Source organism: Myotis daubentonii, chromosome 17 (genome assembly GCF_963259705.1).
Source record: "Myotis daubentonii chromosome 17, mMyoDau2.1, whole genome shotgun sequence".
NCBI lineage: Eukaryota > Metazoa > Chordata > Mammalia > Chiroptera > Vespertilionidae > Myotis > Myotis daubentonii.
The window spans coordinates 23,112,357-23,129,835 of NC_081856.1; the positions used below are offsets into that span (position 1 = coordinate 23,112,357).

Genomic DNA, 17,479 nt, shown 5'->3' on the forward strand with positions numbered 1-17,479 from the left:
ATGTTGGAATTCACACATTCACAAGAAAGCTGAACTAGAATAAACTGATCAACTTCAATTTGTAGTAACTGTATTTATGTAGCCTTCTTACATGCTCCTAATCAAATCATCACTGTAATGTTTTTACTCTGAAAGAGTAATATTAGTATTCTACAGAATTCTGTCTTATTATTCTGTGTCAATGTTGTAAGGACATTTACAAAAGTAGAAGTCAAACTGCACTGAAAATAATCCCAAAATCATTTTTTGTAAGATCCTTACTTATATATATTTTTGGAGGTTTAATATTTTGCTATATCTTGATTTACAAATTGTACAACTTCATCATGAAACAGCTTTATTTTGGAACCCTTCTAATTGATTTTTTTTTTTTTTTACCTTTTCATACATCTTACTCTCCTCAAATGTATTCTGTTTTTTTAATTCGATCTAAGTTCAAAATATGGAACTTAAGTTCTCTTCAAAGCCATTCTCAGCTCCACGCTGGAGCCCTGCGAAGGACAGGCTACTCGTCCCGCCCACTCCCTGCCTCTCCTTTCCTCTTCAGTTCTCCCTGCCATAGTCAGAGCTCCTCTGCCTGTGGGCTGGGCTATTTCAACAGCCTCTGACATTTTGCCTCTAGTCCCTCTTCAACTGCAATCCATCACATGTTGCCAAACTAACCTTTCAACTCCATTTCCATCACATAATGTAAGTCGGGACCTTACTCTGTCTAAACTTCCAATTTCGCCATAGCCCACCCTCACCCGGGCCCTCTCCTCCTGGCGTCCCAGTAGGCTAAGAGGAGGCGGGGGCGGGCGGGGTGTGTCCCTCTGCCCACGCTCCCACTCTCCCTAGGAGGACACTGGGGCGAAGGTCCCTGCCCTGACCCCTGCAGGTTGTTCTGGGCTGTTTCCTGCCAGAACCCTTGGCTCACAGTATCTCCATGATTTTGTTCATTTTTCAGTTCCTCCACCCGATCAAAAGAGAGTGCAAGTCATACTTCCTAATTTCTTCCTCCACTGCCAAGCCCTGCACTGGCCGCACCGTCTCTACTACTGTGCCAGCATCACACCTTTTAGCACTTACACACTGTGCCACTCTGTCCCACACCCTCACCTGTGTGTTAATATTCTTGGCATACCCCACAGAACCTCAGCACAGTTATCATTTTACATAAGCACCCCCTTCACAAACATTAAAGTCATACCGAAACGACAGCAAGAATATTCTAACGGTCTATACACTCATAATTCTTTCTTCTCCATCTTGGAGAGGAGTTAATAAAATAACTTTCACCAGGTACATACATGTTTCTAAAAACAAAGACAAAACAAAAAATTATTATGAGCCTTACACAAAAATTGCCATTTACTCTTCAGAGACATAAATCCAAAACGTCATTTAATTTTTCCCTTGTCATCACTGCTACATCTCTGCATCCGTTAAAGCCCTCGCTAGAACTACCCTGCATCAGAGCTCACTGTAACATGAATCTGGACAGGTCCGTTCTTCCCTAACCCCTTCCTGACCGCCTGCTGTCCGACCAGGTGTGTGCCGGACTCCAGGGCCACTGAATGGTCCCTCAGTGCTAACACGACCCACTCCAGTACAGCTCACTTCAGCAAGAGATCCCTCCCAAAACCACTGCAGTTGCTACTTTAAGTTTTCTCTCCAGCACAGTATTATAACATGGACATTACTGCACACTGACCTACAAAAGTAGCAGATTAACCCACAGTGCACCCAGAGTACCTCATCAAAACAATGCCCCTACAGTGGGGAAATGCTCCCATCGCTGCCAGGAACGTGGTGATGGGATCTGAGAAGGCCAGACTGACTAACTCTCACCTCCTCTTCTTCCACCCACGTTCTGAAACAGCTGGGAGACAGCCAAGCAGGGGGTGGTACCTGTCACTGAGGAGGCAGGGAGGGGACAGGCCTCAGGTGCAGAGCAACCTCACACCACCTGAGACACAGCTGCAACACTGAGCCCATGCGGTCCTGCCGCACGCAGAGGCCTCTCCCATGGTGGCCCACGAGGAGCAGAGCTGGGGTAGGCCCCTCTCTGCAGACAGCCGTGCCCCAGGGGAGGGCTGAGGGGCAGGAGCCCTGGCAAGCTCACAGAGTGGTGAGGCACCGGCTGCAGAGGAGAGGGAGGGGGTTCCCCCCACACCGGTCACTGCCCCTGCTCTCCACTACAAATAACAATGACAGCAGTGGCCTGGCAGGCCTGGGACTGTGCTCCAGCAGCCAACCAGGTGTCAGGGAGGATGCAACAGACCAGAAGGAACAAGGATGCCGGGGCACAAGGACGCTTCTCCCACTGAGAGCAGGAGCGTGCCGTGCAGCGAGGGCCAGGATGCAGGAAGCCGGGGACAGAGGACACCAGGGCAGGCTTGAGATGGGGAGCTGAGGGTCAAGAAAGGCGCTGTGCTTGGCGTTTCAGGCTTTCCTTACGCTTCCGAGGAAGAAGGCCGTGTTAGGAAGACTTCAGATTTTAGACAAGGTGGGAACATTCAGGACAGAAGTTTGGGGGAGATACGAGAAATAAAAATACAGATTTAGGAGTTAATCGCATGGGGCTGAAGCTGTGGGCCTGAGCTAGCCCCCAGACAAGGCCAAGGTGAAAACCCCGGAGTGCAGGCTGTGTTTAGGAAGAGGAGGAATGAGGAGCTGAGCGCGCGTGGGAGGGACGGCCTAGGGCCCCATGGTGCCTCTGTGCCGAGGCCTGGGAGACAAGTACCGAAGAGGATGGGGTGGTTTGTGAGGAACAAATCCGAAAGGAAGGGAGAGGGAGAGGGAGAGCTGAGAAAAGAGCCCCGTGTGTGGACTTCCTTCCACCTTCCACCTGACATCCCGTCTGTCAGGTAGGATTATGCTACCAAGTCCTCAAAGACGGCAGTAACCCACTCACCAAATTACCTTTAGAGCAGTGGTTCTCAACCTTCCTAATGCCGCGACCCTTTAATACAGTTCCTCATGTGGTGGTGACCCCCAACCATAAAATTATTCTATGAAAGGGTCACAGGTTGAGAACCGCTGCTTTAGATGATTCTCATTTCCAACATATCACATGCCCTAGGAAATAATACTGCCTTGAAAAGGGTTGCCCCAAAATTGTTGCTGATGCATATTAAATCAATTTGCTTTTCGTAGCACATAAACTAGAACTACACAGAAAACGAGTTTTTGATTATTCTGTGGCAGTAATGAAAACTTTAACAAGTAAATGCAAAACATGCTGCTCTCCATCACTGTTAACACCACCTTTAAAGTGGACTGCTTTCAAGCTCTTGACCTTTTGTCCACCTTTACCTTTTATATTAATTGGCATTTCACTCATTTGTGTGTAAAAAGAATAACATCACTTGCAAATTCAGAAGAAATATTCTAAGAATATGAGTTACCATGTTGCTAAGTGTTTGTTTTCTATTTCCACAGTATGTTCATTGTGTAACTAACATATTGGCCTCAACATGTGGCTTTTTAAACTTTAGAAAACATCAGCAGCACCTAGATAAAAGTTCAGCTTCTAGACAGCCCACAGAGATTTTAATGCAGTAAAACTGGTGTGGGGGTGAGAAATCTGCATTGTTAACAAGTATTCCAGATGACTGTGTTGATTCTAAGACCTGATAAATCTCTATTTTATTAGTCATTCACTTTTTTTTTTTTTTAATTCTCACCTGAGGATATTTTTTCCATTGACTTTTTTTAAGAGGGAGGGAGGAAGCAGGGAGAGATAGAAACATCAATGTGAGAGAGATACATCGACTGGTTGCCTCCAGTTTGAGCCTGCAACTGAGGTATGGTGCCCTTGATCAGGAATCGAACCGGCGACCCTTTCGTCTGCAGCCCGATGCGGAACCACTGAGAAAACTGGCCAGGCCTATCAGTAATTCTCTTATTACCAGATGAACTTTTTAAATAATTACATAAGATCCTCAAAATCATCTGTTAGACCCATTCTGTCGGTCCCTTGAAGAAAACAGATGAAAACGCTGAGTCCAGCTCAGCTTCCTACTTAAGCACCAATGGCTGCATTATATCCGCAAAGCAACCTTGTACCTCCGAGTCCTGGGAGGGGGAGGGAGGGAAGATGAGAACACAGTGGAAAAGCTGCAGGATCGACGCAGCAGGCCAGGCTCAGGGCTGCCTGTTCCCTCCTCCCCAGCAACGACAAGTAGCAACTGCTTTCTGTCCGAGAACGCACGGACAAGCATTTTCTGTGCAAATGTTGGGAAGCTGGGGTTCCTTTCACAAAACAGAATACTGGAGGAGTAAGAGCTACACGAGAAGATTCCATAGGGATATAAATGAACACTGATGGCTTTGAATCAACAAGGCTAGTGTGGGTGACACAAATCAGAGCTAGCCCAAGCTGTCTTTCTTAGAGGAAGAAAGGTAGCCGAGAGTCATTTTCAGTCTACCGAGCGACTAGTAGCAGTAGTAGTAGTGGTACTGCAACGATCCACAACGGATAATGCCAATGGTGTGGGCATTTCCCTAAGTTCTGAAAAGCCTGAGCACAGAGAAGGACAGTCGGGCCTCAATGTCAACCATGTGTGAGCCACAGCCTCGGCTTCTGTGCAGGACCGAACAGGACACTGCCTTTTGTTCCCCACACCCAGGCAGTGCCACGATGATGCACGTACTCCAGCGGCAGCAAGATGGCCCTGCCTGCCAGCCAGCAACTCAGTCCCAGCAGCCGCACCACCACCGTGGGCTCAACGGCGCGGGGAAATTACCGACGTCGGCGTGTGGTGTCCTCATTTGACAGCACACAGACAGAGTTCTTCTTATCCTGTGAACCGGAGCGACTGAACGGAACTAGCCACAAGGTCTTATAAACTCCAAGTTTGTTTCAAACACCAGCCCAGACTTTTATTTTTGTTTTTTAATGAGAGGGAAAACAGAAAACTTAAAATGCTAATTCTGGTGATCAACTTGGCTCTGAAATTTTATACATCAAGACAAAAATTAAGGCCCTAGCCAGGTAGTTCAGTTGGTTAGAGCATCATCCCGATATGCCAAGGTTGTGGGTTCAATCCCAGTTCAGGGCACAATAAAAAAAAAAAAATCAACTAATGAATGCATAAATAACTAGAACAGATCAATGTTTCTCTCTCTTTCTCAATCTCTCTCTCTCTCTCTTTCTCTCTTTTCTTCCCTCCCTCCCCCTCTCTCTAAAAATCAATTTAAAAAAGACAAAAATTAAAATTTTAAGTGCACCAAAAATAGCAAAATTTAAGTTATAACTAGAAGCTCACGGTCCTCAAGCTAATTGACAGCTTGTTCAATTGTGAAGGGGGAAAAACTGTAAACCTGTACAAAATCTAGAAATATCTCACCACTGAATATGAGGCTAAGTAGTATTCAGATTTGGGATTTTATCTTTTTTTTTTTAAGACAGAAGCCTACTGACTTCTATATGTTGGAGTTTCACCCCTGTTTAAGCTGCCTATTACGACTACAGCCCATCCTGATTTGAGTCCCAACTCCACCACCAATAGCTGTGCTCTCAGGCACATTTATCAAACAATCTCTAAAACGCCATTTCCTCGCCCAGAAAGTGGCAATTACTGTGCCAACCTCACCATTTTGATGAATCCTACTTTGACGCTTAGTGAAGACAGGTATGTACATAGTTTCAGCAAAAGGCAAATGCACACAAAGACCACAAATGTCCGCTGTGGAGATCAAGTCCTACAGTCCCTGTCGTTTTGATTTTAATAACAACTTTTCAAATTTGTAATATGGAAGAATAGTACAGAAACTCCCAAGTGCCTCCATTCTCATTTCTCCCTTAGAATCCCTTGTAATTGACAATAAAACAGAATAATGTGAAATGGAAGTTGTCCGCGCCCCATTGTTTCCATGTTCATGCCAATGGGGACAGCAGAGGGGTCCCAGGAAGCCGCCCAGCCTACTGCCCTTCCAGAAGAACCTCCTCTCACCCTCTGGTTGCGACTCAAATCTGAGACCCCAACCCCAAAGCTACTCTCACTTGAGATCCCATCTTCTCTCTCTCTCTTCAGCAACAAACAAAATATGGAGGGAAATGACTGGATCACATGTTCTTTGAGAACTCCTTGTACCACTCTGGTCGAACTTTCCAGAAGGATTGAATACGTCCCACCCCTAATTGTCTAGGACAGCGTCACCCATTTTTAAAAAACTGCAGGTTTTGGGGGAAAGGAGGAATGATTGGTTCATCTGCAAGACACTCATAATCCAGTTAGGAGATGAGCATCTTCATAGCTAGAAAAGAACTGCTCCTGAAAATCTGTCGTGTTTAGTACCTGCGCTGTCTGAACCACCTCTGTGTGACCAAGAGGACTCGGAGACGACAGCTAGAGACGCCCCAGAACAAAGACACGTGCAGACGTTCACTGACGCGTCTACTCCTGAGGAAACGTGACGCAGCCAGTCACCACGGTAGGCCACTCGTTCCTTCCTAGCCATAATCTGAGGTTAGGGGGCCTTTCTAAATCAAAAACAAAAATCAGGATACGTGGTTTGATAAGTTCCTTGATTAAGAGTGAGCTAGTAACTACTCAGCAAATAGGCCTGACGGCTATACTAAGTATTTCAGGTCGAGTACCTTCTTTAATCTTCCACCGACATTCCGCGAGATTGATAATGTTATTTCCATTTTTATGATTCACTTGCCGATCTGTCTGATGTCACAACTCAAGGTCTCAGCCGCCACAGAATAAAACTTCCACAAAAACTGTTCTCCTCATGGAAGAAGGGGGAAATTAAGGTTGATAGGCATGGAACTTAGTCATCTTAGGCGCCAAGCATCCCAAGACACAAATACAGCGGGCACAAGCAGAGGAAGAGTGGACAGAAATAACTTGGGCTGATACGACACAGCAATAGGGTATGAGATGGGATTACAGGGTGTTGCTGGTACTTTGAATGGGCCTTTCCCTATTAAGGCAGCAACGACGCAAGCCTCAGAGCTGCTCTAAACAGCAGGGCGGCACAATGGCTGCACACACAGATTCTGGAGAATGACCAACCTGGATTCAAATTCCTCCTCCACTGCCTGCTAGGGCTGTGTGACCCTGGGCGATTTAACCTCTCAGCCCAAGCACCCTCGTCTGTAAAACAGGATAATCATTCTACCCATTTCCTAGAGTTGTTCTGACGAGTAACTGAAACAATCCGTGAAAACACTTAGCATAATGCCTGTCTCACTGGAAACGCGCGATGACTGTTCCTCGTCAGGGGTGTTACTGTTAATTTTTATTGCTGTTGTGTTATTTCTGTACTATTTTAGTTGACTGCCCCAACACACACCTTAACAGAGAAAATAAACACTGTTTAATAGAGATTTTTAAATTCTCAAGATGAGTCTACATGACTTTTATGACAAAATCAACATGCCTACAATTGGCCGAAGCAGAATTCCAAGCACAAGCAAGGTCATGTATACAAGAATATAAAATATTGCAAGAGAATTTTTTTTTAAGTTGACCTTGAGGATATGGGCTTAACAGTTTCAATATCCTGTTAGTCTCATATTTACATAAAGTAATTTCCAGACACATACACTTTAAAATACATCACCAACTAAGGCCTATTTTTTATCATGCATCTGTGCTCAAATTGATTTTATTATTCACTTATTGCAGCGGAAGCACTGCCCAGGAAACTAAAGGCATGTGTACTGCAAGGGACTTCTCACTATCTGCCTGCTTACTATCACGTTAAAGGCGATAGTTTTTAGGTGTGTTAAACTAATATGTACACTTGATAACTGTGTTTTAAATATCAACAGAACAGGTTCTAAAAATGTTATATTTCTTTCAGAAGGATAAAAAGAGAACAGACTCTTTAATCAGTTAAAGAAGTCCCCCAGCTGGCCACAGAACTGGGGGGGGGGGGGTGAAATACAGAGGTACCACGTCCCTTTATCAGATATAATGCAAATAAAATACAGTGTGGAAACCTCTGACTTTTAAGTGGACGATATCAGGGAGAGTAAGTAACATGTCAAAACTAACACACGTGTCTAATTCCCTGCCTTCCCCTACACAAAGGCACAGTGACAGTGGCTCTTTGCCCACCCCCTACCCTCCCACCCCGTGTGGATGAGACACATGGTGGAAAACCAATCTGCTGCCTCTGGGCCACTGCTGAAGGGTGGGGGTGGGAGAGAGAGCGAGCCCTAAATAAACATCCTCTTTATTCTTCCACTAAAACCCACATCACAGGAACCTGCATGCAGCTTTCCATTTAGTATTTACACCTTTGAAAAGGCAATGATTTCTTAGGCCCTAAGAATACACTGTTGATTGGGAACAAACAACAGAATATATTTTTCAAGAATTTTGAAAAATTTAAAACTAGCAAGTTGAAGAAAATGCATTAGAAGCAAATTGCTACAGGGTAGTTGGCACAAGCCAAGTCAGCACCCCCAGATTTTCTTTGATTCCACCATATGGGAATATGACTACCCCTACACTTACCCAAACAGCCCTCGAAACCACTGACGGTGAAAGTAAAACCTGCCGATGAAGCACGTCCCTACAACCTAAGTCCCGACATTAACCTGTAAAGCCGCACGATCTTGCCAACCCTGAAGGAGACAGAAAGGACCCTGATGGACCTGACCAATTCATACTGGCCACCAGAAAGGCCAGTCAGGAACAACACCCATAAAAATACCTTTGAAATAGACCCCATCCAAAGGTAATGAGTCCCAAGTCCCTGGAAGGATGTGTATGCAAACCAAGGTCAAAGTCTGACACATCACAAAAATAAATGGATGGCAGTGTCTCCTACACAAACTGGCAAAAAAAACTAAAATGCAAACACTTCCCTCAATAAATTGTTTCAAGATAAATGTTCAGGGTTCCCATAACTTCTTTCACAGAATATTAAAGTCGGCAACGCAGAAGCTTTTCTGTTCTGGATCTATCAGTTAGCATCTCTCATTTACTACCAACCATGTCATACAATCCCCTTTTTATAATACATGAACACAGTGGCTTTTAAGATCCTTCACACATAAAAACAGTTTACATATATACTAAAGATCAGGTGAGTGTTCTGACCAAAGATGGTTTCCCCACAATTCTTTAAGTAATGTATTCATTCCTACCACACCCATGTATAACTGCAACCAGCTCCTAACTAAAATACAACTCCCTCGGGCTCCACCGTTGGGAGCCCAAGGACCCTGTCCCGGTATGTAACTAGCAAAAGAAAGCGGCTTCCAGAATGTGGAGATACAGAAGAACAGAGTGTAGCAAAGTCTGCTTACCGCAGGAGTCTAGCCTCAGTCTATGAGGAACAAGCTCCCACAAGGCGCTACATAGTAAGCAAGGAATAAGCCAAGGGCTACACAGTAGGCAAGGAACGAATGGAGTGTCACCCCTTACACAAGCAGCCAAGGTTCCCTCCCCTCCATTTCACTGATCCCACCAGCAATCCGGGGTGGGCTCACCATGCACCAACATCTTGGGGGGGAAGCTAGCATATTATCTTGCAAAGTTAGTAGCATATTATCTTGCAAAGTTTAGGAATGCTACTAGCAATGGCACCATGGTCCATTAAGTGGCTACATCAGTCATTTGCTACAAGAATTCATGAACTTCCTCCTCAAATCTAGTCCTCCCCAGGAGCTCCCTGCCTCAGGGAATTAACAGCATCACCAGCCAGCCAAGCAGGGAACACACTAGAAACCTACATTCCCTGATACCTTCCTCTGCCTGAGAACAAATCCATCCTCAAGTCCTATTCATTGAACCTCTTAAATATTTCTCAAATCCGTCCATTTTCCTCCATCCCCACGGCCACCATTCTAGTCCCAACCATTATCTCCCCCTCCCCTGGACCACAACAGTGGGCACGGTGCTGTTCCCCATCCCTGTCCCTGTCCTCCCTCCTCTGCCCACCCACCAATTCAGTCTTCACATCTGCTCATATCCAGCTCTGCTTAACACTCATTGGTGGCTCTGCTGCTTTTTCAAAAATCCCAAATTCCTTCCCATGCTGGCCTCCACCTGCCTCCTGAATTTCATCTAGCTGCTCTCTGTTGACCTCAAACACAGGGCCTCTCCCTCGGGCTGGTTAGTGCTGCCTCCTTCCTCCTTCTACCATCATTTGGATGGCAGTGCTAAAGCCACTTCCCAAGAGGTAATGCCCCACATCGCCCTCACTCCTCCTGGTTTCCATGACCAATGATACTGAGGCAGCTCTATTTATTTTGTGTGTGGGCCTGCCACGTCTTCTCATGGCACCATTGTATGTACCTCATACCTCATACATACCCAGCACTTTCCAGGTAGCAGGTACCCAATAAATACCTGCATCAGTGAACAAGAAAACAGACGAAACAGGAAAACTGACTGCAGTCCAGAGTCACTTGCCACTAGAGCCAAGGTGACACCTACAGCAGTAGTGTGAGGCTAAAATGGCCAATAAATTGCTGATTCCACATTGGCCTAAGCAAGCCAAGCACGCCCAAGGACCAATCAGCCCCTTACTACCACCAAGTTCTGCTTCTTCGCTACTATTCTATATTACGTTTATTTTTTAAAAGACCGTCTTTAACTTTCCAAGTAAAAACAAAACAGAGCCCTCCAAAAATACTTCACTGAGACAACTATCATGTTTGCAGTTATCTAACATTAGTTAAAAGGTACAGGAATCAAGTTATGGTAATGAATACATGCTTCTGAAGTGAAAACAGTAATCAAATCCTGGAATAATTATCTCTGCATTTTTTTTAGATGGATAATCAACACCACCACCGTCCCCCTCCCAAAAACCCCTCCAAACCTTTCCGCAGTAGAGGCAAATAAATTACTGTTGGCTTAAGAATACCTTTAGGGGCTATGTTAGCAGATGTTGTAGGATTCTTAACCCAAAAGGTACTCTGAGTCAGAACGTAAGAGGGAGAGAGCTGGACTCTGCCGGCACCAGCTCAGTGATCCTACAGAGACAATCCCGGGCCGGCCCTGCACGGGCCCTGCACGAGCACTGAGCTAGGCACGGGAAGACAGTTGCAAACGGAGACAGCTCCACAATAACTGGGTGACCAGCCAGAGGCAACTCATTTAATTAATCTCCCTGGGCTTTAGTTTCTTATTCTGTAAAATGAGAAAGTTAGACCAGCTCTCTAAGGTCTCTCACACTCTAAATATCCAAAGATTCATTCATGATTGTAAGATAAATTTCTATTCACAATATCGTTATGATTTCCTATTACTGTTATTTGTATCCTACAGGTGAAATTTCCTTTAAGGTTTTTAATATATTGATACAAGTAAAATAATAAAAGGGCAGTAGTAGTGTTTTTAATTACCTTCCCAGCTCTTAACCGCCGCCACAGTCAGCTATGGACTTCTGCCATAATTGCAACCTGACCTGAGGAACACCCAAATTAAAATAAGTCATCACATCTTCAGGTTTTTGTAGGAAAATTAAGTGATCATTTTACTCACAATTTATTTTATATTCTATATTATCCATCACCTTTAAATATTAGGGTTTTTGTGTTTTGTTTTGTTTTTAGAACTAACACAAAATAATAAAGTTTCCTAGCGGGGGGGGGAAATAATTTCTGACTCAAACTAACAAAGGTATAGTGGCTTTAGAAATCTGGTAAGATACAATATTAAATTCTGATTTTCTAATAGCATAAAAAGTAAAATAGTTTGTTAAAAAAAAAAAAAAAAGATACACAAATGTGTCCATGTGAATGAAAAAGACAGAGTCACACAGGGCCCATGTGTATCCGCCATCATCTCGGTATCGCCCAAAAGGCTCCTTCTCCATCCTTTTTTAGTGAATTTAGCTATGTGACCTACATCTATTTTAGTGTTTGTCTGCTTACATCTATAAAGCATTTGAATACTGGAAGTCAAACACTTTATTACAAAGCTAAAGGTTTAAGGGCCTTTTTGTTCTGTAGTCACTTTGCTCAGCCCTGACTAAGCATTTTTTATTCTTGTGATGCCTTATTTATAGTAGATGTTTATAAGATGGCCACGGTGTCTGCTATCAAACTCAAAAGGCCATCTATGGATAACAAAGGACAAAAGGTAACCACGACCTCCAAAGCTAATCTTAAAAGTGAAACGTATTTGGTTACCTATAGAATCCTCTCTCCTACTAGACGGTAAACTCTCTGAGGGAAGGCACTGCCCCTTCGTTTGTCGTTCACACGCTGAAAGCTTGCCAGTGGTGGCTGAATCCAAGTTATCTACAGGGAGAAGACTGCATGGCAGGCAGCCTTTCTTAAGCATCGGGAATAAAATGCCATAAGCCTAAGTTTGAAATAATGACTCTAACCTTGGCATGTAGGCTGTTCTTATCAGTTACACAGCATGTACATAAGAGCACTCAGACTGCATTTGCTCTTTGAGCAAAATATTATTTTTCTCTTGACCTAACTGCTTAAAAACTACACTGTAAATATTATATTGACTGTATCTGTAGGAAGAAAATATGGTAACATTTCTTTGATACAGTACGTAAACGTACTCCTCATGCATTCATTTTAACTCAATATAAGTAACACTCTCATGAAAAAAGTTTGGAATTGGTCCTATAAGTTGAACAGATTAAAAACTAGATCAAGTGCAGGTGAATCTATTTATGTACTACTTTTAAATTAAGTTATTACAGGAGTTATTTTAAACATGACTTCTATATTTTCACCTGGGGGGTGGGGGGTATGTTTTTCCTCAAAAGAGGAAAGTAATGTTTGAGTTTTCAACCATTATCTACCTATACACAACCTGTATCATTTCTCTACCTTGACTTCTGCATTAAGACACTGAAAAGTAATTTTTAAAATTAATTTAAAAATAAGTCCATTGATTAAAACAATATAACTAGAATCTGGAATTTACATACCAGTCTTTTATTATTATTATTATTCATTTCTTATCTAGAAACTCATTTTAATCTCAAAAAACATAGAATAGAATTCATCAAGCTTCAATTTTCTGGCTTGCACTGAGGGGAAAAAAATGAAAAATATCAAGAAAATATCAATAATAAAGTCCATAATGCTAGAAAACAATTCCTGAGTGGCATGGTGAGGACATTCACCTGTTAAAGCCCCCAAAGATCCATTATGTCCCTTTATCAGGTTACCAAAACGGGGTGCGGGGGGGGGGGGGGGGGGAGAGATGCCATATTTCAACTATTTAGCAAAGTAAGAAAATGTAATTCCTAAAACTTGCTGCAAGCCCCTTTCCACTTCCAAATTGTTTACTTAGTAACTTTTTTTCCTACATTACAGATTTTTTTTCAGGGAAAATAAACTTTTCCTGAGCAAATCTGGAAGACATAAAATGTCTCCTACTTATTATCACCTAGAAAGGCAAACCACGTGCCCCAAGCATCTAGCTTTCAGCCTCTTTATTATCATTGTCAATGAATGGGCCCCAGTCAAATGAAAGCTGCCATTTTAGGGTAAAGACTGTAGGGCTCTGTTGTGCAACACCAAGACAAAAACACTCCGCGACAGATGTACTCTGGAGGCTGGGAGACGATTCAACTTCATGAAATCACTGCTCAAGTTATTTCTGAAATAAGACTGACCCAGTACTTACACATTGCTACAATCTAAATGGAATATAACTGGGGAAAAGCAGGTTCCCGAGCTGCTAAGGTCACAGTCACTAAGATTTTTGTTTTTGTCATCGTTAGAATAGGTCTGTGAGGAAATAAAGGCAAGTTTCTTTCCTACTTGATTATTACGTATAGTGAGTGCTCCCCCTCCCCTTACTAGCAGAGGATTGAGAGAAAATACACTCAACCTCTGTGAAAGGTATTGCCCACTGCAAAAACGGCTTAAATTCATATGTTTAAAAAATAAAAACCAGGGCCTTCTCCTACATAAGCCTTTAAAAATAAATTAAAATATTTAATACATCCCAGAAATCAGGCCCAGAAGATGAACATGTTTCAAGGTAAGTTCTTGAAACCAGTTGTTAGATACTATACAATGGGAAACTAAAAAGTATACTCAGCAAGTGGGGAGCTGGATAGTGTATCTAATTCTAGCAATTCAAAGGGAAACTCTCCATGTGGGTTGCTACTTTTCTTTTGTCCATTGTCTGTTCAGAAGAGGGGGGGAAAACTAGTTTAAAATCCAGGCGTGAACAATCTCCCAAAGTGACCTCCGGGAAAACCGTCCGACCCTTAGCAGGAGCACTCCCCGCGCCGCCCGCTCCGGTGGGGCGCTCACAAAGCGGGCGGCCGGCCGGGAGTTTGGGGTGCGCTCCCACGGCGCTGGGCTCCTCGAGGCAGAGCCATTCCGAGAAAGGCGGCTCGGTAATGATGGCTGCTCGGGGCCGGCGGCTCTTTCCCCGGAGCCTCCCGACCCCCCCCCCCTTCCCGCCCCGGGTCAGACGCCCTCCTCCCCCCGCCCCCGGGCCGCGCTGGCCCCGAGCGGACGCCGAGCCCGGCACCGCAGCCCACGGGGTGCCCGCGCCCCCGCACCCCCGGCGAGCTCAGTCCCCGGTGCGAACCAAACAAACAACGCGTCCCCTGCCGCCCTCCTTCCTCTCCCCGCTGACCGCTTGGCCTCCGGCCACCTCCGCCGTTCACGCTCCGAACCGGGGATTTCTGCGGGGGCAGAGAGCACCCGGGCCACCTCGGGGGCCACCTGGTGACCCCCACCTCGGCGGGCTCGGGGATGGGGGAGCCGAGTTGCTTTCGGGGGGGGTTAGAGTCGCTATTATGCAGCCGCCACCGCCGCCGTTGGCCCGGCCAGCTCAGCAAGGTGGGGTCCCCTCCGCGCCGCGCCGCGCTCTCCCTGGCCCCGCTCCCTTTCTTCTCCTCGGGTACTTGGGAGCCGCCAGGGAGCCCCGGGAGCCCCAGGCCCCGGGTTCGCAACTCCGCGCCCGCGGCCGTCAAGGGCTGGGGCTGGGGCCGGGGCTGGGGCTGGGACCGGGACGCCCCCAGCACCGCGTGTTCACGCGGCCCCCGCCCCACGCGGCACCCCGCGCACTTTCCCCGCCGTCGACCCACCTCGCCCGGTGGCCGTCCCCGCGCGGGCGGCGCCGCCTCGCCAGGAGGGACGCACTTTGTTCGCGCCGGTGCGGCCGCCGCTCCAGGCGAGCGCGGCGTGGTCGGTCCGGAGCGGGGGGCGGGGGCGGGAGGCGGGGGTCGCCGCCGTCCCCGAGCCGCCGCCGCTCAGCCGCCCCGCGCCCGCGCGCCCATCGCCCACTCGCACTGGAGTTGGAGCCCAACTTTTCCTCCTTCCTTTTTCTTTCGAATGGAGCCGGCAACTCGTGCTCGAGGCCGGCGGGAGGAAACGCTCGCGCTCCCCCGCGCGCAGACACGCTCCCTCCGGTCTCCCCCCGCCCCCCCGAAGCCGGCAGCACAACAAAAAGCCATTTACATGCGAGGAAGTGACCCTCGGCCGGACCGCGCGCCCCCGCCCCGCGGACGCAGGCAAAAGTTGGGGCGCCGGGCGGCGCTCGGGGCGCGGGTTCGGGCCCCGCGGGCGGCGACGCCAGCGACACGGCACCGGCGGCGCTGCGCTCCTGCGCTGGCCCCGGCCCCCGCCCGCCCTCGCCCCTCGCCCCTCGCCCCTCGCCCCGCACACGCCCAACTCCTCGCTCCCAACTCCTCGCGGGGCCCCGGCCCCGGCCCGGAGCGATTTCCTGCCGCCGCCGCCCCTCCCGCAGGCGCCCGGCGAACTCTCGTGCTCACCGGCTCGGTCGGTCGGGCGGGCTCCTCCGCTGCCCGGTGCCGAGGGAGAAACAAAACGCAGAGCAGGCTCCGGAGTTGGCTGGGCGGCCGCGGCCGGGGGGCTGAATCCACGGGCGCGGAGTTGGCCGGGAGCGAACGGGGCTCTGGCGAGTTTCAGGGTCTCCGGGTCCCCGGGCCGCCTCCTCAGCGGCGCTCCTTTGTGTAATTTCACTCGATTCAAGTTTAATCCGATAGTTCCCGAGCACGAGCGCGTCCGCACTACCACGGCTCAACCCCCGCGCCGCCGCCGCCGCCGCCGCTACCGCCGCCGCCGCGGCCCCAGCACGCCAGCGCCTGCGCGCCCCCGCCACGCCGCGCGCGCCCGCCGCCGGCTCCTCCGCGCCGCGCCCGCGCCCGCGCGCCGCCACCTGACGTCAGGCGCGCCTGGCATAATTTATGCAAGAATTCGGCCGGGGTGGCGGAGGCCGAGGGAGAGGCCGAGAAAAAGGGGGCGGCGCGGGGCTGCCGGGCCGCGGGGCCGCGGGCGGCGGAGGGCGGGCCGGGCGCCACTTCCCGTCCGCGGGCGGGCGCCGGCTCTGCGGGCGGGTCTTCCCGCCGGCCGGTGCGCGGCTACCGCACGGCCGCGCTGGCCGGGCTCGTCCGAGCGCTCGGCTGCCGCTCGGCTGCGCCCCGGGCGCGGGCTGGAGAGGGTGCCACGTTTCCCCGCGCGGCGCCTTCCCCGAGTCCGGGTGCGCCGCCCCGGGGCAGGAAGCGGCGGCGGGGAGCCGGCAGCGGTCCTCCGGCCACGGCGAGGGTTTCCCAGGCTCCGCGGCCGGCCGCGGCTCAAGGGGTTCGGAGGTCTCTCTGTAATTATCCTTCAACTTGAAATTATTTTCCCACATGAAATTATTTAGAATGGACGCATGCCACTTCAAATACGTCCATTTATCCTGCCTCGCCGCATTGCTTTTCTTGCCTCCTAGTTGACAGAACTTCGCGTCCACGACCAAATCACAAAGTTTAACTAGATGGAGTCGATTTTGTTGCATTTGTTGCCACGCCAAAAAAGGGAGAGACAGCGCGATGGTTATGAAACAAAGAAATAGGTTGTGTGTTCCCATTATTAAACGTGTCAGGACTGGAATGTTTTAATCATTCTTTGGCAAAATAGCACTTTTATATGATCTCCTAGCCTTAAATAATCAAGCCTCATTCTATTTCTTTTCCTGGTGTAAAATAAATAATAAATTTGTCTTTTACTAATTTTCCTTTTAGGAGATAGATCTACAGATATTTATCAAGCACCTTGTATGTGCAAAACACTGAGCAGTTATAATTCTTGCCAGCTGTCAACGATTGTACACTTTAAGGTGATTTTATTAGGTTAAAGATGACATTTATTTTTAAATCAAGAAAGGAGCTTATATCAACCAAAGATAGTTTTATAATAGATAACAGAGTAAAGTGACTTTGTATTATTGGACTCTAGAGTAAATAGAAAAATTACAAAACTATGCAAAATATACTTTCTCTTCATTCACCACCTGTCGTGCTGAGACTTTAATAATCACAATATTTCTATTTGAACAAAAGGGTGATCAAAAGTATTTTGGTAATTACTACAACTATTCCATAACTAAGTTTGAGTATCCTAGACTTAATCACTAAAATATTTATTTTCCTTACATTAGTAATAATTTTTCTAAATATTTGTTACATTATACTATCATTTATTGCAATGCACTAGTTTGGGCTTTCATCATACAGGGTGGGCAAAAGTAGGTTTGTAGTTGTAACACAAATAAATAATACAATAATAATACAA

At 47.3% G+C, this 17,479-nt stretch overlaps 1 protein-coding gene across 5 annotated transcripts in view; it reads right to left on the reverse strand.

The window, feature by feature from the left end:
• CHD7 (chromodomain helicase DNA binding protein 7) overlaps nucleotides 1-15,815 on the reverse strand; it is a 183,428-nt gene extending 167,613 nt beyond the window's left edge. For 4 of the 5 annotated variants that reach the window (XM_059673112.1, XM_059673114.1, XM_059673110.1 and 1 more), the window contains exon 1: nucleotides 15,676-15,815. The gene's annotated coding sequence lies outside the window, so the exon portion shown is untranslated. Of the gene's footprint in view, nucleotides 1-14,988; nucleotides 15,242-15,675 lie in introns of those variants that run through there. The other variant, XM_059673111.1, reaches the window with a different exon arrangement.
• Between the last annotated feature and the right edge of the window lie 1,664 nt (nucleotides 15,816-17,479).